The sequence below is a fragment of the Erpetoichthys calabaricus genome, chromosome 10 (genome assembly GCF_900747795.2).
Source record: "Erpetoichthys calabaricus chromosome 10, fErpCal1.3, whole genome shotgun sequence".
NCBI lineage: Eukaryota > Metazoa > Chordata > Cladistia > Polypteriformes > Polypteridae > Erpetoichthys > Erpetoichthys calabaricus.
In genome coordinates, this window is record NC_041403.2 from 162,025,343 (window position 1) to 162,051,705 (window position 26,363).

General features: G+C 37.7%; 9 non-coding genes across 9 annotated transcripts; all 9 read left to right on the forward strand.

Annotated features, from left to right (window-relative positions):
- Positions 1 to 1,799: 1,799 nt before the first annotated feature.
- trnaa-ugc (transfer RNA alanine (anticodon UGC)) lies at positions 1,800 to 1,871 on the forward strand. Its single transcript has one exon. It is a non-coding gene; the product is annotated as a tRNA-Ala (tRNA).
- Positions 1,872 to 3,854: 1,983 nt separating this feature from the next.
- On the forward strand, positions 3,855 to 3,926 carry trnaa-ugc (transfer RNA alanine (anticodon UGC)). Its single transcript has one exon. It is a non-coding gene; the product is annotated as a tRNA-Ala (tRNA).
- A 2,343-nt stretch (positions 3,927 to 6,269) lies between these two features.
- On the forward strand, positions 6,270 to 6,341 carry trnaa-cgc (transfer RNA alanine (anticodon CGC)). The gene has a single exon. It is a non-coding gene; the product is annotated as a tRNA-Ala (tRNA).
- Positions 6,342 to 12,010: 5,669 nt separating this feature from the next.
- trnaa-ugc (transfer RNA alanine (anticodon UGC)) lies at positions 12,011 to 12,082 on the forward strand. Its single transcript has one exon. It is a non-coding gene; the product is annotated as a tRNA-Ala (tRNA).
- Positions 12,083 to 16,777: 4,695 nt separating this feature from the next.
- Positions 16,778 to 16,849, forward strand: trnaa-ugc (transfer RNA alanine (anticodon UGC)). The gene has a single exon. It is a non-coding gene; the product is annotated as a tRNA-Ala (tRNA).
- Positions 16,850 to 18,831: 1,982 nt separating this feature from the next.
- Positions 18,832 to 18,903, forward strand: trnaa-cgc (transfer RNA alanine (anticodon CGC)). Its single transcript has one exon. It is a non-coding gene; the product is annotated as a tRNA-Ala (tRNA).
- A 2,337-nt stretch (positions 18,904 to 21,240) lies between these two features.
- On the forward strand, positions 21,241 to 21,312 carry trnaa-cgc (transfer RNA alanine (anticodon CGC)). Its single transcript has one exon. It is a non-coding gene; the product is annotated as a tRNA-Ala (tRNA).
- A 1,982-nt stretch (positions 21,313 to 23,294) lies between these two features.
- Positions 23,295 to 23,366, forward strand: trnaa-ugc (transfer RNA alanine (anticodon UGC)). Its single transcript has one exon. It is a non-coding gene; the product is annotated as a tRNA-Ala (tRNA).
- Positions 23,367 to 25,347: 1,981 nt separating this feature from the next.
- Positions 25,348 to 25,419, forward strand: trnaa-ugc (transfer RNA alanine (anticodon UGC)). The gene has a single exon. It is a non-coding gene; the product is annotated as a tRNA-Ala (tRNA).
- The last annotated feature ends 944 nt before the right edge of the window (positions 25,420 to 26,363 follow it).

The window sequence follows — 26,363 nt, forward strand, 5'->3', positions numbered from 1 at the left end:
TCGATGTGAAAAGCATGATAGATAAATAGGTAGACAGATGTGAAATATACTACATAATAGATAGATACATAGATTGATAAATAGTTTATTTGTCCCAAGAGGATATTTAGAAGCTTAATAAATACAGAAGAATGAAATAATACACTGAAACATGTAATACAGAATTTTTCTGATTATATAGAGATTGAAGGTTAGGGGTACATAAGCCTTACGGGCAAAACATGGGTACACTTTTACAGTCGTAAAAAATATTTTTATTTTGAAAGGTTCACTCAATCTATCTAACTTTTAATCCATGATCTATCTAGTACTTTACAAGTATCCCTCCACTTATCAGATCTGTACTGCTATCATTGAATTATACATTTATTTCAAATATTTTTATTATTTGTTTTTAGTCATGGTTGTTCCATCGAACCAATGCCCACCAACACTTTATCAGTAATTTAAAAATTAATTTTTCAATTCAATAGTGCACTATTTGATAGATATTCCAAAGAACAGTACACTAAAGCTCACAACAGGTCACGTCTTAAACTTTTTTCATTAAGTGTTTTTCCTCATCACAACCCTGACCACCAAATCCCATTAATTTTAAACAAACCAAAACTGTCCATGAAATGTTTTATTTATTTCCTCCTAACCCTCACTTCACACTAAACAGAAACAAAACTGTCCTCCTCACTCCTGTCCCTTATCTACTGATGCTGCCCAACATTACTGGCTTAACATCAGGCCTCCTACCCCTAGGGGGTTAAGTTTAGAATAAGGCAAGGGTAAGTCAGTCACATAAACCCAAAACTAAACATACAATCCAACCCAACTCCAATTGTTTCCTTCCACCATCAGGCTGCCCTCCTCAACTACTTAACATCAGGGCCTAATCCCTGTAGGGCTAAATTCAGAGTTGGGGTGAGGGTTAATCCCTCCTTAACATAAAAAAGACTAAATAACACCCAACCTAAACTTACTGAAATCCCACTAGACTGCCCATATTTACTATTTAACATCAGGGCCTGTCCCCCAGTTGGGTTAAGTTCAGGATTTGGACAAGGAAGAGAGTATCTAAAAAGATCACCACCACCCCAAGCTTACTTACCTCCATTAAAAGTTTCCTTAGTTATATAACGCCTTTCTAATGCTTAAAGCGTTTCACTAAATATCAACATGTAACAACAGGAGTTATACATTGAAAAAAAGATGCAGGGAATCATATCGATATTAAACTCAAGTTAAACATAAATGCAGAAAACACGATTACCGATTAAAACAAGAAAGACTTGGACCCCTTACACTGATCCGCACCTAACACTCGTTCGTATTCTTTCATTTTAAATCCAGAACGTCTATGTGTTTAATGTATTTTTAATTCCTTGTTTGTCATTACTAGATTGCATGCGTGGTTGCAGCAAAAGGACGTAAACATTCAATAAATAACTCGTTTATTTTCACGTAAAGTATTGCTTTCGGTTCCTTGAATACTCAGAAGACGTTTGGGTGATACCCGTTTTCAATATTACATTATAAATGTCCTGACTTCAAACAATGGTTCAATTTTTCTTTCTAAAATTTGCATTTCAGCTCAAATGGGGACGTGATAGGGAAGTCTGACGCTCTACCGACAGGAGTTATTCGTGCTACTGAGTTCGAAATACTTAAGGAAACAATCGGGCTAAATAACCAAAATCCCTTTCCCCCAGGGAAAAAAATAAAGAAATAAGACAGGGATCTCGCATTACTTTTAATACTGGAGGTCATTATGTTCTCATTGTGACCGGGAGAGATCACATGTATATTGTGGGGATGTAGCTCAGTGGTAGAGCGCATGCTTTGCATGTATGAGGCCCCGGGTTCGATCCCCGGCATCTCCATACGGCACTTTTAAATGCTGTATACCTGAGACAACTCTGCTTAATCTTAAACGGCAGTCTAATATAAATTAGTTTACATACCTGATGTTTATACTCTTCCTGGGATATTTCAAATACGTACATTCTTATAATTCTGAATGTAAAGCATTTTATTTAGACACTGCTGCATAACAGGTTTCTGAAAAGATCGATGTGAAAAGCATGATAGATAAATAGTTAGACAGATGTGAAATATACTACATAATAGATAGATACATAGATTGATAAATAGTTTATTTGTCCCAAGAGGATATTTAGAAGCTTAATAAATACAGACGAATGAAATAATACACTGAAACATGTAATACAGAATTTTTCTGATTATATAGAGATTGAAGGTTAGGGGTACATAAGCCTTACGGCAAAACATGGGTACACTTTTATAGTCGTAAAAAATATTTTTATTTTGAAAGGATCACTCAATCTATCTAACTTTTAATCCATGATCTATCTAGTACTTTACAACTATCCCTCCACTTATCAGATCTGTACTGCTATCATTGAATTATACATTTATTTCAAATATTTTTATTATTTGTTTTTAGTCATGGCTGTTCCATCGAACCAATGCCCACCAACACTTTATCAGTAATTTAAAAATTAATTTTTCAATTCAATAGTGCACTATTTGATAGATATTCCAAAGAACAGTACACTAAAGCTCACAACAGATCACGTCTTATACTTTTTTCATTACGTGTTTTCCTCATCACAACCCTGACCACCAAATCCCATTAATTTTAAACAACCAAAACTGTCCATGAAATGTTTTATTTATTTCCTTCTAACCCTCACTTCACACTAAACAGAAACAAAACTGTCCTCCTCACTCCTGTCCCTTATCTACTGATGCTGCCCAACATTACTGGCTTAACATCAGGGCCTCCTACCCCTAGGGGTTAAGTTTAGAATAAGGCAAGGGTAAGTCAGTCACATAAACCCAAAACTAAACATACAATCCAACCCAACTCCAATTATTTCCTTCCACCATCAGGCTGCCCTCCTGAACTACTTAAACATCAGGGCCTAATCCCTGTAGGGCTAAATTCAGAGTTGGGGTGAGGGTTAATCCCTCCTTAACATAAAAAGACTAAATAACACCCAACCTAAACTTACTGAAATCCCACTAGACTGCCCATATTTACTATTTAACATCAGGGCCTGTCCCCCCGTTGGGTTAAGTTCAGGATTTGGACAAGGAAGAGAGTATCTAAAAAGATCACCACCACCCCAAGCTTACTTACCTCCATTAAAAGTTTCCTTAGTTATATAACGCCTTTCTAATGCTTAAAGCGTTTCACTAAAAATCAACATGTAACAACAGGAGTTATACATTGAAAAAAAAATGCAGGGAATCATATCGATATTAAACTCAAGTTAAACATAAATGCAGAAAAAAACGATTACCGATTAAAACAAGAAAGACTTGGACCCCTTACACTGATCCGCACCTAACACTCGTTCGTATTCTTTCATTTTAAATCCAGAACGTCTATGTGTTTAATGTATTTTTAATTCCTTGTTTGTCATTACTAGATTGCATGCGTGGTTGCAGCAAAAGGACGTAAACATTCAATAAATAACTCGTTTATTTTCACGTAAAGTATTGCTTTCGGTTCCTTGAAAACTCAGAAGACGTTTGGGTGATACCCGTTTTCAATATTACATTATAAATGTCCTGACTTCAAACAATGGTTCAATTTTTCCTTCTAAAATTTGCATTTCAGCTCAAATGGGGACGTGATAGGGAAGTCTGACGCTCTACCGACAGGACTTATTCGGGCTACTGAGTTCGAAATACTTAAGGAAACAATCGGGCTAAATAACCAAAATCCCTTTCCCCCGGGGAAAAAAATAAAGAAATAAGACAGGGATCTCGCATTACTTTTAATACTGGAGGTCATGATGTTCTCATTGTGACCGGAGAGATCATGTGTATATTGTGGGGATGTAGCTCAGTGGTAGAGCGCATGCTTTGCATGTATGAGGCCCCGGGTTCGATCCCCGGCATCTCCATACGGCACTTTTAAATGCTGTATACCTGAGACAACTCTGCTTAATCTTAAACGGCAGTCTAATATAAATTAGTTTACATACCTGATGTTTATACTCTTCCTGGGATATTTCAAATACGTACATTCTTATAATTCTGAATGTAAAGCATTTTATTTAGACACTGCTGCATAACAGGTTTCTGAAAGGATCGATGTGAAAAGCATGATAGATAAATAGGTAGACAGATGTGAAATATACTACATAATAGATAGATACATAGATTGATAAATAGTTTATTTGTCCCAAGAGGATATTTAGAAGCTTAATAAATACAGACAAATGAAATACTACACTGAAATATGTAATGCAGAATTTTTCTGATTATATAGAGATTGAAGGTTAGGGGTACATAAGCCTTACGGCAAAACATAGGTACACTTTTCCAGTCATAAAAAATATTTTTATTTTGAAAGGATCACTCAATCTATCTAACTTTTAATCCATGATCTATCTAGTACTTTACAACTATCCCTCCACTTATCAGATCTGTACCGCTATCATTGAATTATACATTTATTTCAAATATTTTTATTATTTGTTTTTAGTCATGGCTGTTCCATCGAACCAATGTCCACCAACACTTTATTAGTAATTTAAAAATTAATTTTTCAATTCAATAGTGCAGTACTTGATAGAAATTCCCAAGAACAGTACACTAAAGCTCACAACAGATCACGTCTTATACTTTTTTGATTAGGTGTTTTCCTCATCACAACTCTGACCACCAAATGCTATTAATTTTAAACAACCAAAACTGTCCAAGAAATGTTTTATTTATTTCCTCCTAACCCTCACTTCACACTAAACAGAAACAAAACTGTCCTCCTCACTCCTGTCCCTTATCTACTGATGCTGCCCAACATTACTCGCTTAACATCAGGGCCTCCTAACCCTAGGGGCTAAGTTTAGAATAAGGCAAGGGTAAGTCAGTCACATAAACCCAAAACTAAACATACAATCCAACCCAACTCCAATTGTTTCCTTCCACCATCAGGCTGCCCTCCTCAACTACTTAACATCAGGGCCTAATCCCTGTAGGGCTAAATTCAGAGTTGGGGTGAGGGTTAATCCTTCCTTAACATAAAAAGACTAAATAACACCCAACCTAAACTTACTGAAATCCCACTAGACTGCCCATATTTACTATTTAACATCAGGGCCTGTCCCCCAGTTGGGTTAAGTTCAGGATTTGGGCAAGGAAGAGAGTATCTAAAAAGATCACCACCACCCCAAGCTTACTTACCTCCATTAAAGGTTTCCTTAGTTATATAACGCCTTTCTAATGCTTAAAGCGTTTCACTAAAAATCAACATGTAACAACAGGAGTTATACATTGAAAAAAAAATACAGGGAATCATATCGATATTAGGCGGCACGGTGGCGCAGTGGGTAGCGCTGGTGCCTCGCAGTTGGGAGATCTGGGGACCTGGGTTCGATTCCCGGGTCCTCCCTGCGTGGAGTTTGCATGTTCTCCCCCGTGTCTGCGTGGGTTTCCTCCGGGCGCTCCGGTTTTCTTCCAAAGACCTGCAGGTTAGGTGGATTGGCGATTCTGAATTGGCCCTAGTGTGTGCTTGGTGTGTGGGTGTGTTTGTGTGTGTCCTGCAGTGGGTTGGCACCCTGCCCAGGATTGTTTCCTGCCCTGTGTTGGCTGGGACTGGCTCCAGCAGACCCCCGTGACCCTGTGTTCGGATTCAGCGGGTTGGAAAATGGATGGATGGGATATCGATATTAAACCCAAATTAAACATAAATGCAGAAAACACGATTATCGATTAAAACAAGAAAGACTTGGACCCCTTACACTGATCCGCACCTAACACTCGTTCGTATTCTTTCATTTTAAATCCAGAACGTCTATGTGTTTAATGTATTTTTAATTCCCTGTTTGTCATTACTAGATTACATGCGTGGCTGCAGCAAAAGGACGTAAACCTTTAATAAATAACTCGTTTATTTTCGCGTAAAGTATTGCTTTCGGTTCCTTGAATACCCAGAAGACGTTTGGGTGATACCGTTTTGAATTTTATGTTATAAATGGCCTGAGCTCAAACAATGGTTCAATTTTTCCTTCTAAAATTTGCATTTCAGCTCAAATGGGGACTTGATAGGGAAGTCTGACGCTCTACCGACAGGAGTTATTCGGGCTACTGAGTTCAAAATACTTAAGGAAACAATCGGGCCAAATAACCAAAATCCCTTTCTCCCGGGGAAAAAAATAAAGAAATAAGACAGGGAACTCGCATTACTTTTAATACTGGAGGTCAGTATGTTCTCATTGTGACCGCAGAGATCATGGGTATATGGTGGGGATGTAGCTCAGTGGTAGAGCGCATGCTTCGCATGTATGAGGCCTCGGGTTCAATCCCCGGCATCTCCATACGGCACTTTTAAATGCTGTATACCTCAGACAACTCTGCTTAATCTTAAACGGTAGTCTAATATAAATTAGTTTACATACCTCATGTTTATACTCTTCCTGGGATATTTCAAATACGTACATTCTTATAATTCTGAATGTAAAGCATTTTATTTAGACACTGCTGCATAACAGGTTTCTGAAAAAGATCGATGTGAAAAGCATGATAGATAAATAGGTAGATAGACGTGAAATGTACTACATAATAGATAGATACATCCATCCATCCATCCATCCATTATCCAACCCGCTGAATCCGAACACAGGGTCACGGGGGTCTGCTGGAGCCAATCCCAGCCAACACAGGGCACAAGGCACGGAACCAATCCCGGGCAGGGTGCCAACCCACCGCAGAATAGATAGATACATAGATTGATAAATAGTTTATTTGTCCCAAGAGGATATTTAGAAGCTTAATAAATACAGACAAATGAAATACTACACTGAAACATGTAATACAGAATTTTTCTGATTATATAGAGATTGAAGGTTAGGGGTACATAAGCCTTACGGCAAAACATGGGTACACTTTTCCAGTCATAAAAAATATTTTTATTTTGAAAGGATCACTCAATCTATCTAACTTTTAATCCATGATCTATCTCATACTTTACAACTATCCCTCCACTTATCAGATCTGTACTGCTATCATTGAATTATACATTTATTTCAAATATTTTTATTATTTGTTTTTAGTCATGGCTTTTCCATCGAACCAATGCCCACCAACACTTTATTAGTAATTTAAAAATTAATTTTTCAATTCAATAGTGCACCACTTATTAGATATTCCAAAGAACAGTACACTAAAGCTCACAACAGATCACGTCTTATACTTTTTTCATTAGGTGTTTTCCTCATCACAACCCTGACCACCAAATCCCATTAATTTTAAATAACCAAAACTGTCCAAGAAATGTTTTATTTATTTCCTCCTAACCCTCACTTCACACTAAACAGAAACAAAACTGTCCTCCTCACTCCTGTCCCTTATCTAGTGATGCTGCCCAACATTACTGGCTTAACATCACAGCCTCCTACCCCTAGGGGTTAAGTTTATAATAATAATAATAATAATAATACATTTTATTTATATAGCGCCTTTCCCATGCTCAAGGCACTTACAGAATATAATAAAGAACGGCAGAATATACAGTATATAGCATTGTACAAACCAGATAAATAAATAAAGAAGATTAACACAGTAAATTCTGAAAAAAACAGACAACATAATCGATGGTCTAGCACACACATACAGGTTACATTAGCATCTTGACAGAGAAGTAAACTGAGAGAAAGGTAATAAAGTCAAGTAGAGCTAAAAGCCTTCCTGAACAGATGAGTTTTGAGTTGTTTTTTAAAGGAATTCATGGAGTCAGCTGACCTGATTAATTTTGGTAGGTCATTCCAGAGTCTGGGCGCTATACAGCTGAATGCCCTGTCACCCATGGAGTGTAGATTAGTGAGGGGCACAACAAGATTACCAGAATCAGAGGACCTTAGTAGGCGGGCAGGCACATAGTGATGGAGGAGGTCACTGATGTAGTTTGGCGCGAGGTTATTTAAAGCTTTGTAGGTTATTAGTAGGATTTTATATTCGATTCTGTAGGACACAGGGAGCCAGTGAAGACGGAGCAGGATGGGTGTGATGTGCTCGCTGCTGCTGGTTCAAGTAAGGACTCTTGCAGCTGAGTTTTGAATAAGCTGGAGCTGTGATATAAGATTAGAAGGGGCACCTGCCAGTAGGGAATTGCAATAATCGATGCGGGATGTGATAAAAGCATGGACAAGTTTCTCAGCATTAGAGAAGGAGAGGAAGGAGCGAACACGGGATATATTACGGAGGTGAAAGTAAGAAAGTTTCTTAATGTGATTTATGTGGGTGGAATAAGTGAGGGAGGAATCAAAAATGACACCAAGATTTTTTACAGTAGAGGCAGGTCTGATGAGATCACTGCCAAGATGGACTGGGAAGGAGCTCATTTTATTAAGTTGCATTTTAGTCCCAATTTGCAGGAGTTCAGTTTTATTGCAATTTAATTTTAAAGAGTTTTGCTCCATCCAGGTTTTAATTTCACTAAGGCAGGTTGTGAGCTGAGAAAGCTCTGATGAAGTTCCACTTTTAACATTGAAGTAGAGCTGGGTATCATCTGCATAAAAATGATAACCCAATCCATAACTACGGATAATATGGCCAAGGGGAAGCATATAAATACAGAAAAGCAGAGGACCAAGGACAGAGCCCTGAGGGACTCCTTGTGTGACTGGTGCTGAGTTGGATCTGCTGTTGCCAAGACTAACAAACTCTTGCCTATCACTCAGATAGGACTTGAACCACTGGAGGGCAGTGCCAGAGATACCCAGCATGTTCTCCATTCTGGACAGTAGGATGTCATGTCTGACTGTGTCAAATGCTGCACTGAGGTCTAACAGAATTAATATGCTAGTTTGTCCAGAGTCTGCTGCCATAAGCAAATCATTGGTTACCCGTAGCAGAGCAGTTTCACAGCTGTGCCGCGCCCTGAAACCAGACTGAAAGTGTTCCATCAAATTATTAGAGGTTAGGTAATTGGTGAGTTGGGAAGCTACAACACGCTCAAGAACTTTTGACAGGAAAGGTAAGTGGGAAATAGGCCGGAAATTGTTAAGATTGTCAGCATCAAGGCCAGACTTTTTTAACATTGGGGTTACAGAAGCAATTTTAAAAGTGAGCGGCACAGAGCCAGTGTCAAGGGATGAGTTTATTATTGTTGTAACAGTCGGGATTATGGCATGAAGGCAGGATTTAAGTAGTGTGGTGGGGATGGGGTGCAGTACACAAGTAGTCGGCCTCATCTTACAAAGCAGGTTATTAACAAACGCAGAGGTGACTGGTGAGAACTTAGAGAAGGAGCTGGATGGAATGGGAAAACAGGGAGAGATATAAACAGATGATGTATTTATGTTAGTTGAATTATTTAGATCTTTAATTTTGTTACGGAAAAAGTGGAGGGATTCCTCACAGACTTCAGTAGAAGAGGTAGTTGGACCAGATGCGGGTTCGAGTAGTTTATTAACTACAGAGAACAAAACCCTTGGGTTATCATGGCCACTTTCTATTATTCTGCCATAATGGGTGTTCTTGGCAGAAGTTAGTGCTTCTCTGTAAGCTCTTTGGTGGTCAGAGAAAGCCTGGATGTGCACGGTGAGGCCAATCTTACGTGACATTCTCTCAAGGCGTCGGCCAGCTGCTTTCATAGATCGCAATTCTGAGTTATACCAAGGAGCTGAGCGCTTAAAGGAAACCTTATGTTTTAAAGGAGCTGTTTTTATCTAATGCTGAGTGAAGGGCTGAGTTATAGTGGTGAACAAAACTATCTAGTGTTGGTGGAATAGGTGCAGACAGTAAAAGATCAGAAATGGATCCAGAAAGGATAGAGGGACAGATATTTTTAAGGTTTCTGTAAGAAATTTGTCGTTTACAGGTAAGAGGTGGGATAGGTAATGAGACAGTGAAAAATACTACTTTATGGTCAGAGAGTCCCAAATCAGTGCTGTAAATGTTGGCAACAGATAGTCCAGAAGTGCAGATCAGGTCCAATATATGACCGCCAGAATGGGTTGGAAAATCAACATGTTGTGTCAAGTCAAAACAGTCCAGTACGGACAGGAATTCATTTCTCAGTTTAGATGTAGTAATGTCAATATGGATGTTGAAATCACCAAGAAGCATAATTCTCTGAGAGTAAGAGCTTAGGTGGGTCAAAAGTTCAATCAGATCGGATAAGAAGGATGCATTGTATTTTGGGGGACGATAGAGAACAATGAGTGAGACAGGACCTGATTCCGTTATTAGTTTAAGAGCCAGGCACTCAAAAGACAATGGGCAGTCAATTGGGATTCTTTTAATGTTTAAGTCTTCTCTGATAATTACTGCCAGCCCGCCGCCTTGTCTTGAGCTGCGAGGCTCTGAGTGGAAAGTGAAACCAATTGGAGTCGCCTCTGTGAGAGACGCAAATTCATTCGGTTTTTGCCAAGTCTCCGTTAAACACAGAATATCAAGTTTGGTGTCAGTGATGAGTTCTGACAGCACCAATGCTTTGCCATTAAGAGACCTCGAGGTAAACAGTGCAACATTACATAATGAGGCTTCTTTCTGCACAGAGCCGCAATCAGGGTTTATTTCCACATAATGCAAATTTGGCACACCGACAATTCTATTTCCAGGGTAATGAGAAGGACGGCGTATTCCTGAGCAAATGCTGCCGGTGGTCTTTTCATTCGCAGCCCGGCGGTGGCGGCGACCTGACCCGCGATGTATATATTTCGGGCGCTGCAAAATACCGGCGTCCTTTAGGATGTTGCAGTCAGACCATTTGCTCTGGACAAACTGTTTAATAAGAAGGAGTTTGTCATGAGAGTATTTTAGCATGATACTGGGCAATACTTATCTGAATAGCAGTGGAGAAGCAGCACAGCACAGCGGAACCGGTAGGACAGGCGGGTGTGGTAGAGTAGGTGAGCGGCGATAGTAAAGCTGCAGAAAGCATAGCATGAGGAGGTAGCAGGAGTTGGAGGTTCCAATACACAGCCACAAACTGTAACGCTTGTACAGTACAATAAGGCAAGGGTAAGTCAGTCACATAAACCCAAAACTAAACATACAATCCAACCCTACTCCAATTGTTTCCTTCCACCATCAGGCTTCCCTCCTCAACTACTTAACATCAGGGCCTAATCCCTGTAGGGCTAAATTCAGAGTTGGGGTGAGGGTTAATCCCTCCTTAACATAAAAAGACTAAATAACACCCAACCTAAACTTACTGAAATCCCACTAGACTGCCCATATTTACTATTTAACAGCAGGGCCTGTCCCCCAGTTGGGTTAAGTTCAGGATTTGGGCAAGGAAGAGAGTATCTAAAAAGATCACCACCACCCCAAGCTTACTTACCTCCATTAAAGGTTTCCTTAGTTATATAACGCCTTTCTAATGCTTAAAGCGTTTCACTAAAAATCAACATGTAACAACAGGAATTATACATTGAAAAAAAAATACAGGGAATCATATCGATATTAAACTCAAGTTAAACTTAAATGCAGAAAACACGATTACCGATTAAAACAAGAAAGACTTGGACCCCTTACACTGATCCGCACCTAACACTCGTTCGTATTCTTTCATTTTAAATCCAGAACGTCTATGTGTTTAATGTATTTTTAATTCCTTGTTTGTCATTACTAGATTGCATGCGTGGTTGCAGCAAAAGGACGTAAACATTCAATAAATAACTCGTTTATTTTCACGTAAAGTATTGCTTTCGGTTCCTTGAATACTCAGAAGACGTTTGGGTGATACCCGTTTTCAATATTACATTATAAATGTCCTGACTTCAAACAATGGTTCAATTTTTCCTTCTAAAATTTGCATTTCAGCTCAAATGGGGACGTGATAGGGAAGTCTGATGCTCTACCGACAGGAGTTATTCGGGCTACTGAGTTCAAAATACTTAAGGAAACAGTCGGGCCAAATAACCAAAATCCCTTTCCCCCGGGGAAAAAAATAAAGAAATAAGACAGGGATCTCGCATTACTTTTAATACTGGAGGTCATGATGTTCTCATTGTGACCGGAGAAATCACGTGTATATTGTGGGGATGTAGCTCAGTGGTAGAGCGCATGCTTTGCATGTATGAGGCCCCGGGTTCAATCCCCGGCATCTCCATATGGCACTTTTAAATGCTGTATACCTGAGACAACTCTGCTTAATCTTAAACGGTAGTCTAATATAAATTAGTTTACATACCTGATGTTTATACTCTTCCTGGGATATTTCAAATACGTACATTCTTATAATTCTGAATGTAAAGCATTTTATTTAGACACTGCTGCATAACAGGTTTCTGAAAAAGATCGATGTGAAAAGCATGATAGATAAATAGGTAGACAGATGTGAAATATACTACATAATAGATAGATACATAGATTGATAAATAGTTTATTTGTCCCAAGAGGATATTTAGAAGCTTAATAAATGCAGACGAATGAAATAATACACTGAAACATGTAATACAGAAATTTTCTGATTATATAGAAATTGAAGGTTAGGGGTACATAAGCCTTACGGCAAAACATGGGTACACTTTTCCAGTCATAAAATATATTTTTATTTTGAAAGGATCACTCAATCTATCTAACTTTTAATCCATGATCTATCTAGTACTTTACAACTATCCCTCCACTTATCAGATCTGTACCGCTCTCATTGAATTATACATTTATTTCAAATATTTTTGTTATTTGTTTTTAGTCATGGCTGTTCCATCGAACCAATGCCCACCAACACTTTATTAGTAACTAGCAAAATACCCGCGCTTCGCAGCGGAGAAGTAGTGTGTTAAAGAGGTTATGAAAAAAAAAGGAAACATTTTAAAAATAACATAACATGATTGTCAATGTAATTGTGTTGTCATTGTTATAACTGTTGCTGTCTTTTATATATATATATATATATATATATATATATATATATATATATATATTATATATATAATATACACACACACATAAACATTTATATACATATACATATATATACATATCTACATATACACATCTACATATATATACACACATACATAAACACACACATAAGACTTACTGACTGAAACGGGCTTTCATTGACAATCATGTTACGTTATTTTTAAAATGTTTCCTTTTTTTTTTCATAACCTCTTTAACACACTACTTCTCCGCTGCAAAGCGCGGGTATTTTGGTAGTATATATATATATATATATATATATATATACATATACACACGTACATGCAGTTTTAATAACACAGAAATCAATATAAACATTAACATCATTATCATATGAGAATATGAAGTAATATATAAGAAGCACATTTCATATAAATATAAATTATTAAACAGTAAAATCTTGTTCTGTAATTTGCTACCGTGGCAATTTGTGTGTCTGTCCAGGATTTTAAATGACCTGTAGCTCGCAAACCGTTTCACCTATACACTTGAAATGTGGTACACATATAGTACGTCACGTCTACTATCCGCTTTATGGGTGATGATTGTTTTACTCTTTTTATGTTTATTTTATTTTATTGTAGAATCAACTCCTATCTGCGCACAGCAGGGCAGCCGTGGGCGGATGCGTATGGTGTATTCACTCGATGTTATCGTGCATTGCGCTGTCAGTGGTATTTTGATAAAAGAATTTGAACAACATATAAGAAGCGTATAAATTATTAAACAGTAAAACATTAACATTTAAGAAGTAAAGTTACATTAAGTACTACTGCAGTGCCTTCGGGTATACCTCATTTTTTGTTTGCCCATTACATGCTTAAATGTATACATTTTTTGGTGCACCTACCCGAGAACACGCGACATATAACCGAGCGTGGGAGAAGCATGGATTTTAAACACTTGTTGAGTTGATCTGCTGGTCTCCCTCGTGGAATAACTGGTAATGTTTGACTAAAATCTACAGCGAGTAAAACGACATTACCTCCTATTTTTTTTTTTTTACGATCTCTGAGATCTTGCTTTTTTCGGTTGAAGGCTTCATAAGCTCTTTTATGTTGTATGGTGTACTTATCCCAAACCATCATCTTTGAATGTTGCAAGACTTTCGCCTTGTATGTAGATCGGGGTAATTACATTCATTGCATTCCTAGTCTGAATCACAATGTGATTGTATGGGTGGTTACCTGGCACTGTAGGGTTGCCACCCGTCCTTTAAAATACGGAATCGTGCCGCGTTTGAGAATGAAATTGCGCGTCCCGTTTTGAATCAATACTGGACGGGATTTATCCCGTATTTTTTTTATAATTTTTTTTTTAAAGCAGCGTCTCATGCAAATCATCCCACATGCATTTTATGAAGATGCCTCCTTTCCTACTTTTGATTGGGTAATACTTGATGTCATCGTTACTTTGATTGGTGTTTTTAACTGTCCAGTGAGGACGGCGTGTCTTTTAAGTAGAGTCTGCAAAGTGTTGGCACTGAGATGTGGCGTCAGCGCCATAGTTGAAGCCCCTAACGTTGCGGTCAGCAAGTCGGCTAACATCCGCCATGTGCCGTCTTTCAGTTGCGAGAAGCAGATCATAGAATGGTTGAAACTGTTGCCCCTAACGTTGCGCCACGGCGTGTGGTTCGTTTATACCTCGTGTCTTCTCATTAAAGTTTTATCTCGCGAATATGTTATTGCAATCCGCAGCGGGAGCGTTTCTATAAACTTAATTTAAAGTTACGTTTTACACCGTGCTTTGTTTCCCTTATGAACATGCTTGTATGCTTAAGTCGCTCCGTTCTCAATTGTTTAATTAATGTTTTGCTGTTCGCTGTTTGCGGCTCTTCCTCCATTTCCCCCTACTTCGTTCTTTTATCTCGCGAATATGTTATTGCAATCCTTAACGGGAGCGTTTCAATAAACTGATTGAAAATAGTTTTGCATTTACCTTTTTAGTAAAAGGCGAGCTTTTAAGCCTGAGAAATCACCCCGTAAATGCACACGTTTAATTGCACATGTGTTAATATGTATGGTTACACAGTATTAAAAGACAGTGAACAACGTCAGTTACCTTTGTTCCCGCGTTTGATAAAAGGTGAGCTTTTAAGCCTGAGAAATCACCCCGTAAATGCACACGTTTAATTGCACATGTGTTAATATGTATGCTTACACAGTATTAAAAGACAGTCAAAAATTAACGTCATTTACCTTCGTTCCCGCGTGTGACTCGTGCTGTAAATCTCTTCCTTGTTTTTAGTTCACGTGATTACGTAGGAGGCGTGATGACGCGATACGTGACTCCGCCTCCTCCATTACAGTGTATGGACAAAAAATATGTTCCAGTTATGACCATTACGCTTTGAATTTCGAAATGAAACCTGCCTAACTTTTGTAAGTAAGCTGTAAGGAATGAGCCTGCCAAATTTCAGCCTTCCACCTACACGGGAAGTTGGAGAATTAGTGATGAGTCAGTCAGTGAGTGAGTGAGTGAGTCAGTCAGTCAGTCAGTGAGGGCTTTGCCTTTTATTATTATAGATTTAAAAATTAATTTTTCAATTCAATAGTGCAGTACTTGATAGAAATTCCCAAGAACAGTACACTAAAGCTCACAACAGATCACGTCTTATACTTTTTTGATTAGGTGTTTTCCTCATCACAACTCTGACCACCAAATCCTATTAATTTTAAACAACCAAAACTGTCCAAGAAATGTTTTATTTATTTCCTCCTAACCCTCACTTCACACTAAACAGAAACAAAACTGTCCTCCTCACTCCTGTCCCTTATCTACTGATGCTGCCCAACATTACTCGCTTAACATCAGGGCCTCCTAACCCTAGGGGCTAAGTTTAGAATAAGGCAAGGGTAAGTCAGTCACATAAACCCAAAACTAAACATACAATCCAACCCAACTCCAATTGTTTCCTTCCACCATCAGGCTGCCCTCCTCAACTACTTAACATCAGGGCCTAATCCCTGTAGGGCTAAATTCAGAGTTGGGGTGAGGGTTAATCCCTCCTTAACATAAAAAGACTAAATAACACCCAACCTAAACTTACTGAAATCCCACTAGACTGCCCATATTTACTATTTAACATCAGGGCCTGTCCCCCAGTTGGGTTAAGTTCAGTATTTGGGCAAGGAAGAGAGTATCTAAAAAGATCACCACCACCCCAAGCTTACTTACCTCCATTAAAGGTTTCCTTAGTTATATAACGCCTTTCTAATGCTTAAAGCGTTTCACTAAAAATCAACATGTAACAACAGGAGTAATACATTGAAAAAAAACATACAGGGAATCATATCGATATTAAACCCAAGTTAAACATAAATGCAGAAAACATGATTACCGATTAAAACAAGAAAGACTTGGACCCCTTACACTGATCCGCACCTAACACTCGTTCGTATTCTTTCATTTTAAATCGAGAACGTCTATGTGTTTAATGTATTTTTAATTCCCTGTTTGTCATTACTAGATTACATGCGTGGCTGCAGCAAAAGGATGTAAACCTTTAATAAATAACTCGTTTATTTTCGCGTAAAGTATTGCTTTCGGTTCCTTGAATACCCAGAAGACGTTTGGGTGATACCCGTTTTGAATTTTATGTTATAAATGGCCTGAGCTCAAACTATGGTTCAATTTCTCCTTCAAAAATTAGCATTTCAGCTCAAATGGGGACTTGATAGGGAAGTCTGACGCTCTACTGACAGGAGTTATTCGGGCTACTGAGTTCAAAATACTTAAGGAAACAATCGGGCCAAATAACCAAAATCCCTTTCCCCCGGGGAAAAAAATAAAGAAATAAGACAGGGAACTGGCATTACTTTTAATACTGGAGGTCAGTATGTTCTCATTTTGACCGCAGAGATCATGTGTATGTCGTGGGGATGTAGCTCAGTGGTAGAGTGCATGCTTTGCATGTATGAGGCCCCGGTTTCGATCCCCGGCATCTCCATACGGCACTTTTAAATGCTGTATACCTGAGACAACTCTGCTTAATCTTAAACGGTAGTCTAAAATAAATTAGTTTACATACCTGATGTTTATACTCTTCCTGGGATATTTCAAATATGTACATTCTTATAATTCTGAAAGTAAAGCATTTTATTTAGACACTGGTGCATAACAGGTTTCTGAAAAAGATCGATGTGAAAAGCATGATAGATAAATAGGTAGACAGATGTGAAATATACTACATAATAGATAGATACATAGATTGATAAATAGTTTATTTGTCCCAAGAGGATATTTAGAAGCTTAATAAATACAGACGAAAGAAATAATACACTGAAACATGTAATACAGAATTTTTCTGATTATATAGAGATTGAAGGTTAGGGGTACATAAGCCTTACGGCAAAACATGGGTACACTTTTCCAGTCATAAAAAATATTTTTATTTTGAAAGGATCACTCAATCTATCTAACTTTTAATCCATGATCTATCTAGTACTTTACAACTATCCCTCCACTTATCAGATCTGTACCGCTCTCATTGAATTATACATTTATTTCAAATATTTTTATTATTTGTTTTTAGTCATGGCTGTTCCATCGAACCAATGCCCACCAACACTTTATTAGTAATTTAAAAATTAATTTTTCAATTCAATAGTGCAGTACTTGATAGAAATTCCCAAGAACAGTACACTAAAGCTCACAACAGATCACGTCTTATACTTTTTTGATTAGGTGTTTTCCTCATCACAACTCTGACCACCAAATCCTATTAATTTTAAACAACCAAAACTGTCCAAGAAATGTTTTATTTATTTCCTCCTAACCCTCACTTCACACTAAACAGAAACAAAACTGTCCTCCTCACTCCTGTCCCTTATCTACTGATGCTGCCCAACATTACTCGCTTAACATCAGGGCCTCCTAACCCTAGGGGCTAAGTTTAGAATAAGGCAAGGGTAAGTCAGTCACATAAACCCAAAACTAAACATACAATCCAACCCAACTCCAATTGTTTCCTTCCACCATCAGGCTTCCCTCCTCAACTACTTAACATCAGGGCCTAATCCCTGTAGGGCTAAATTCAGAGTTGGGGTGAGGGTTAATCCCTCCTTAACATAAAAAGACTAAATAACACCCAACCTAAACTTACTGAAATCCCACTAGACTGCCCATATTTACTATTTAACATCAGGGCCTGTCCCTCAGTTGGGTGAAGTTCAGGATTTGGGCAAGGAAGAGAGTATCTAAAAAGATCACCACCACCCCAAGCTTACTTACCTCCATTAAAAGTTTCCTTAGTTATATAACGCCTTTCTAATGCTTAAAGCGTTTCACTAAAAATCAACATGTAACAACAGGAGTTATACATTGAAAAAAAGATGCAGGGAATCATATCGATATTAAACTCAAGTTAAACATAACTGCAGAAAACACGATTACCGATTAAAACAAGAAAGACTTGGACCCCTTACACTGATCCGCACCTAACACTCGTTCGTATTCTTTCATTTTAAATCCAGAACGTCTATGTGTTTAATGTATTTTTAATTCCTTGTTTGTCATTACTAGATTACATGCGTGGCTGCAGCAAAAGGACGTAAACCTTTAATAAAGAACTTGTTTATTTTCGCGTAAAGTATTGCTTTCGGTTCCTTGAATATTCAGAAGACGTTTGGGTGATACCCGTTTTCAATTTTATGTTATAAATGGCCTGAGCTCAAACAATGGTTCAATTTTTCCTTCAAAAATTTGCATTTCAGCTCAAATGGGGACTTGATAGGGAAGTCTGACGCTCTACTGACAGGAGTTATTCGGGCTACTGAGTTCAAAATACTTAAGGAAACAATCGGGCCAAATAACCAAAATCCCTTTCTCCCGGGGAAAAAAATAAAGAAATAAGACAGGGAAATCGCATTACTTTTAATACTGGAGGTCAGTATGTTCTCATTGTGACCGCAGAGGTCATGGGTATACGGTGGGGATGTAGCTCAGTGGTAGAGCGCATGCTTCGCATGTATGAGGCCTCGGGTTCAATCCCCGGCATCTCCATACGGCACTTTTAAATGCTGTATACCTGATACAACTCTGCTTAATCTTAAACGGTAGTCTAATATAAATTAGTTTACATACCTGATGTTTATACTCTTCCTGGGATATTTCAAATACGTACATTCTTATAATTCTGAATGTAAAGCATTTTATTTAGACACTGCTGCATAACAGGTTTCTGAAAAAGATCGATGTGAAAAGCATGATAGATAAATAGGTAGATAGACGTGAAATGTACTACATAATAGATAGATACATAGATTGATAAATAGTTTATTTGTCCCAAGAGGATATTTGGAAGCTTAATAAATACAGACAAATGAAATACTACACTGAAATATGTAATGCAGAATTTTTCTGATTATATAGAGATTGAAGGTTAGGGGTACATAAGCCTTACGGCAAAACAGGGGTACACTTTTCCAGTCATAAAAAATATTTTTATTTTGAAAGGATCACTCAATCTATCTAACTTTTAATCCATGATCTATCTAGTACTTTACAAATATCCCTCCACTTATCAGATCTGTACCGCTATCATTGAATTATACATTTATTTCAAATATTTTTATTATTTGTTTTTAGTCATGGCTGTTCCATCGAACCAATGCCCACCAACACTTTATTAGTAATTTAAAAATTAATTTTTCAATTCAATAGTGCAGTACTTGATAGAAATTCCCAAGAACAGTACACTAAAGCTCACAACAGATCACGTCTTATACTTTTTTGATTAGGTGTTTTCTTCATCACAACTCTGACCACCAAATCCTATTAATTTTAAACAACCAAAACTGTCCAAGAAATGTTTTATTTATTTCCTCCTAACCCTCACTTCACACTAAACAGAAACAAAACTGTCCTCCTCACTCCTGTCCCTTATCTACTGATGCTGCCCAACATTACTCGCTTAACATCAGGGCCTCCTAACCCTAGGGGCTAAGTTTAGAATAAGGCAAGGGTAAGTCAGTCACATAAACCCAAAACTAAACATACAATCCAACCCAACTCCAATTGTTTCCTTCCACCATCAGGCTTCCCTCCTCAACTACTTAACATCAGGGCCTAATCCCTGTAGGGCTAAATTCAGAGTTGGGGTGAGGGTTAATCGCTCCTTAACATAAAAAGACTAAATAACACCCAACCTAAACTTACTGAAATCCCACTAGACTGCCCATATTTACTATTTAACATCAGGGCCTGTCCCCCAGTTGGGTTAAGTTCAGGATTTGGGCAAGGAAGAGAGTATCTAAAAAGATCACCACCACCCCAAGCTTACTTACCTCCTTTAAAGGTTTCCTTAGTTATATAACGCCTTTCTAAAGCTTAAAGCGTTTCACTAAAAATCAACATGTAACAACAGGAATTATACATTGAAAAAAAAATACAGGGAATCATATCGATATTAAACTCAAGTTAAACATAAATGTAGAAAACACGATTACCGATTAAAACAAGAAAGACTTGGACCCCTTACACTGATCCACACCTAACACTCGTTCGTATTCTTTCATTTTAAATCCAGAACGTCTATGTGTTTAATGTATTTTTAATTCCTTGTTTGTCATTAGTAGCGCTGCTGCCTCGCAGTTGGGTGACCTGGGGACCCGGGTTCGCTTCCCGGGTCCTCCCTGCGTGGAGTTTGCATGTTCTCCCCGTGTTTGCGTGGGTTTCCTCCGGGCTCTCCGGTTTCCTCCCGCAGTCCAAAGACATGCAGGTTAGGTGGATTGGCGATTCTAAATTGGCCCTAGTGTGTGCTTGGTGTGTGGGTGTGTTTGTGTGTGTCCTGCGGTTGGTTGGCACCCTGCCCAGGATTGGTTCCTGCCTTGTGCCCTGTGTTGGCTGGGATTGGCTCCAGCAGACCCCCGTGACCCTGTGTTCGGATTCAGCGGGTTGGAAAATGGATGGATGGATGTTTGTCATTACTAGATTACATGCGTGGCTGCAGCAAAAGGACGTAAACCTTTAATAAATAACTTGTTTATTTTCACGTAACGTATTGCTTTCGGTTCCTTGAATACTCAGAAGACGTTTGGGTGATACCCGTTTTCAATATTACGTTATAAATGTCCTGACTTCAAACAATGGTTCAATTTTTCCTTCTAAAATTTGCATTTCAGCTCAAATGGGGACTTGATAGGGAAGTCTGACGCTCTACTGACAGGAGTTATTCGGGCTACTGAGTTCAAAATACTTAAGGAAACAATCGGGCCAAATAACCAAAATCCCTTTCTCCCGGGGAAAAAAATAAAGAAATAAGACAGGGAACTCGCATTACTTTTAATACTGGAGGTCAGTATGTTCTCATTGTGACCGCAGAGATCATGGGTATACGGTGGGGATGTAGCTCAGTGGTAGAGCGCATGCTTCGCATGTATGAGGCCTCGGGTTCAATCCCCGGCATCTCCATACGGCACTTTTAAATGCTGTATACCTCAGACAACTCTGCTTAATCTTAAACGGTAGTCTAATATAAATTAGTTTACATACCTCATGTTTATACTCTTCCTGGGATATTTCAAATACGTACATTCTTATAATTCTGAATGTAAAGCATTTTATTTAGACACTGCTGCATAACAGGTTTCTGAAAAAGATCGATGTGAAAAGCATGATAGATAAATAGGTAGACAGATGTGAAATATACTACATAATAGATAGATACATAGATTGATAAATAGTTTATTTGTCCCAAGAGGATATTTAGAAGCTTAATAAATACAGAAGAATGAAATAATACACTGAAACATGTAATACAGAATTTTTCTGATTATATAGAGATTGAAGGTTAGGGGTACATAAGCCTTACGGCAAAACATGGGTACACTTTTACAGTCGTAAAAAATATTTTTATTTTGAAAGGTTCACTCAATCTATCTAACTTTTAATCCATGATCTATCTAGTACTTTACAACTATCCCTCCACTTATCAGATCTGTACTGCTATCATTGAATTATACATTTATTTCAAATATTTTTATTATTTGTTTTTAGTCATGGTTGTTCCATCGAACCAATGCCCACCAACACTTTATCAGTAATTTAAAAATTAATTTTTCAATTCAATAGTGCACTATTTGATAGATATTCCAAAGAACAGTACACTAAAGCTCACAACAGGTCACGTCTTATACTTTTTTCATTAAGTGTTTTCCTCATCACAACCCTGACCACCAAATCCCATTAATTTTAAACAACCAAAACTGTCCATGAAATGTTTTATTTATTTCCTCCTAACCCTCACTTCACACTAAACAGAAACAAAACTGTCCTCCTCACTCCTGTCCCTTATCTACTGATGCTGCCCAACATTACTGGCTTAACATCAGGGCCTCCTACCCCTAGGGGTTAAGTTTAGAATAAGGCAAGGGTAAGTCAGTCACATAAACCCAAAACTAAACATACAATCCAACCCAACTCCAATTGTTTCCTTCCACCATCAGGCTGCCCTCCTCAACTACTTAACATCAGGGCCTAATCCCTGTAGGGCTAAATTCAGAGTTGGGGTGAGGGTTAATCCCTCCTTAACATAAAAAGACTAAATAACACCCAACCTAAACTTACTGAAATCCCACTAGACTGCCCATGTTTACTATTTAACATCAGGGCCTGTCCCCCAGTTGGGTTAAGTTCAGGATTTGGACAAGGAAGAGAGTATCTAAAAAGATCACCACCACCCCAAGCTTACTTACCTCCATTAAAAGTTTCCTTAGTTATATAACACCTTTCTAATGCTTAAAGCGTTTCACTAAAAATCAACATGTAACAACAGGAGTTTTACATTGAAAAAAAGATGCAGGGAATCATATCAATATTAAACTCAAGTTAAACATAAATGCAGAAAACACGATTACCGATTAAAACAAGAAAGACTTGGACCCCTTACACTGATCCGCACCTAACACTCGTTCGTATTCTTTCATTTTAAATCCAGAACGTCTATGTGTTTAATGTATTTTTAATTCCTTGTTTGTCATTACTAGATTGCATGCGTGGTTGCAGCAAAAGGACGTAAACATTCAATAAATAACTCGTTTATTTTCACGTAAAGTATTGCTTTCGGTTCCTTGAATACTCAGAAGACGTTTGGGTGATACCCGTTTTCAATATTACATTATAAATGTCCTGACTTCAAACAATGGTTCAATTTTTCTTTCTAAAATTTGCATTTCAGCTCAAATGGGGACGTGATAGGGAAGTCTGACGCTCTACCGACAGGAGTTATTCGTGCTACTGAGTTCGAAATACTTAAGGAAACAATCGGGCTAAATAACCAAAATCCCTTTCCCCCGGGGAAAAAAATAAAGAAATAAGACAGGGATCTCGCATTACTTTTAATACTGGAGGTCATTATGTTCTCATTGTGACCGGAGAGATCACATGTATATTGTGGGGATGTAGCTCAGTGGTAGAGCGCATGCTTTGCATGTATGAGGCCCCGGGTTCGATCCCCGGCATCTCCATATGGCACTTTTAAATGCTGTATACCTGATACAACTCTGCTTAATCTTAAACGGTAGTCTAATATAAATTAGTTTACATACCTGATGTTTATACTCTTCCTGGGATATTTCAAATACGTACATTCTTATAATTCTGAATGTAAAGCATTTTATTTAAACACTGCTGCATAACAGGTTTCTGAAAAAGATCGATGTGAAAAGCATGATAGATAATAGGTAGACAGATGTGAAATATACTACATAATAGATAGATACATAGATTGATAAATAGTTTATTTGTCCCAAGAGGATATTTAGAAGCTTAATAAATACAGACGAATGAAATAATACACTGAAACATGTAATACAGAATTTTTCTGATTATATAGAGATTGAAGGTTAGGGGTACATAAGCCTTACGGCAAAACATAGGTACACTTTTCCAGTCATAACAAATATTTTAATTTTGAAAGGATCACTCAATCTATCTAACTTTTAATCCATGATCTATCTAGTACTTTACAACTATCCCTCCACTTATCAGATCTGTACTGCTATCATTGAATTATACATTTATTTCAAATATTTTTATTATTTGTTTTTAGTCATGGCTGTTCCATCGAACCAATGCCCACCAACACTTTATCAGTAATTTAAAAATTAATTTTTCAATTCAATAGTGCACTATTTGATAGATATTCCAAAGAACAGTACACTAAAGCTCACAACAGATCACGTCTTATACTTTTTTCATTAAGTGTTTTCCTCATCACAACCCTGACCACCAAATCCCATTAATTTTAAACAACCAAAACTGTCCATGAAATGTTTTATTTATTTCCTTCTAACCCTCACTTCACACTAAACAGAAACAAAACTGTCCTCCTCACTCCTGTCCCTTATCTACTGATGCTGCCCAACATTACTGGCTTAACATCAGGGCCTCCTACCCCTAGGGGTTAAGTTTAGAATAAGGCAAGGGTAAGTCAGTCACATAAACCCAAAACTAAACATACAATCCAACCCAACTCCAATTGTTTCCTTCCACCATCAGGCTGTCCTCCTCAACTACTTAACATCAGGGCCTAATCCCTGTAGGGCTAAATTCAGAGTTGGGGTGAGGGTTAATCCCTCCTTAACATAAAAAGACTAAATAAAACCCAACCTAAACTTACTGAAATCCCACTAGACTGCCCATATTTACTATTTAACATCAGGGCCTGTCCCCCAGTTGGGTTAAGTTCAGGATTTGGACAAGGAAGAGAGTATCTAAAAAGATCACCACAACCCCAAGCTTACTTACCTCCATTAAAAGTTTCCTTAGTTATATAACGCCTTTCTAATGCTTAAAGCGTTTCACTAAAAATCAACATGTAACAACAGGAGTTATACATTGAAAAAAAGATGCAGGGAATCATATCGATATTAAACCCAAGTTAAACATAAATGCAGAAAACACGATTACCGATTAAAACAAGAAAGACTTGGACCCCTTACACTGATCCGCACCTAACACTCGTTCGTATTCTTTCATTTTAAATCCAGAACGTCTATGTGTTTAATGTATTTTTAATTCCTTGTTTGTCATTACTAGATTGCATGCGTGGTTGCAGCAAAAGGACGTAAACATTCAATAAATAACTCGTTTATTTTCACGTAAAGTATTGCTTTCGGTTCCTTGAATACTCAGAAGACGTTTGGGTGATACCCGTTTTCAATATTACATTATAAATGTCCTGACTTCAAACAATGGTTCAATTTTTCCTTCTAAAATTTGCATTTCAGCTCAAATGGGGACGTGATAGGGAAGTCTGACGCTCTACCGACAGGAGTTATTCGGGCTACTGAGTTCAAAATACTTAAGGAAACAATCGGGCTAAATAACCAAAATCCCTTTCCCCCGGGGAAAAAAATAAAGAAATAAGACAGGGATCTCGCATTACTTTTAATACTGGAGGTCATGATGTTCTCATTGTGACCGGAGAGATCACGTGTATATTGTGGGGATGTAGCTCAGTGGTAGAGCGCATGCTTTGCATGTATGAGGCCCCGGGTTCGATCCCCGGCATCTCCATACGGCACTTTTAAATGCTGTATACCTGAGACAACTCTGCTTAATCTTAAACGGCAGTCTAATATAAATTAGTTTACATACCTGATGTTTATACTCTTCCTGGGATATTTCAAATACGTACATTCTTATAATTCTGAATGTAAAGCATTTTATTTAGACACTGCTGCATAACAGGTTTCTGAAAAAGATCGATGTGAAAAGCATGATAGATAAATAGGTAGACAGATGTGAAATATACTACATAATAGATAGATACATAGATTGATAAATAGTTTATTTGTCCCAAGAGGATATTTAGAAGCTTAATAAATACAGACGAATGAAATAATACACTGAAACATGTAATACAGAATTTTTCTGATTATATAGAGATTGAAGGTTAGGGGTACATAAGCCTTACGGCAAAACATGGGTACACTTTTACAGTCGTAAAAAATATTTTTATTTTGAAAGGATCACTCAATCTATCTAATTTTTAATCCATGATCTATCTAGTACTTTACAACTATCCCTCCACTTATCAGATCTGTACCGCTATCATTGAATTATACATTTATTTCAAATATTTTTATTATTTGTTTTTAGTTATGGCTGTTCCATCGAACCAATGCCCACCAACACTTTATCAGTAATTTAAAAATTAATTTTTCAATTCAATAGTGCACTATTTGATAGATATTCCAAAGAACAGTACACTAAAGCTCACAACAGATCACGTCTTATACTTTTTTCATTAAGTTTTTTCCTCATCACAACCCTGACCACCAAATCCCATTAATTTTAAACAACCAAAACTGTCCATGAAATGTTTTATTTATTTCCTCCTAACCCTCACTTCACACTAAACAGAAACAAAACTGTCCTCCTCACTCCTGTCCCTTATCTACTGATGCTGCCCAACATTACTGGCTTAACATCAGGGCCTCCTACCCCTAGGGGTTAAG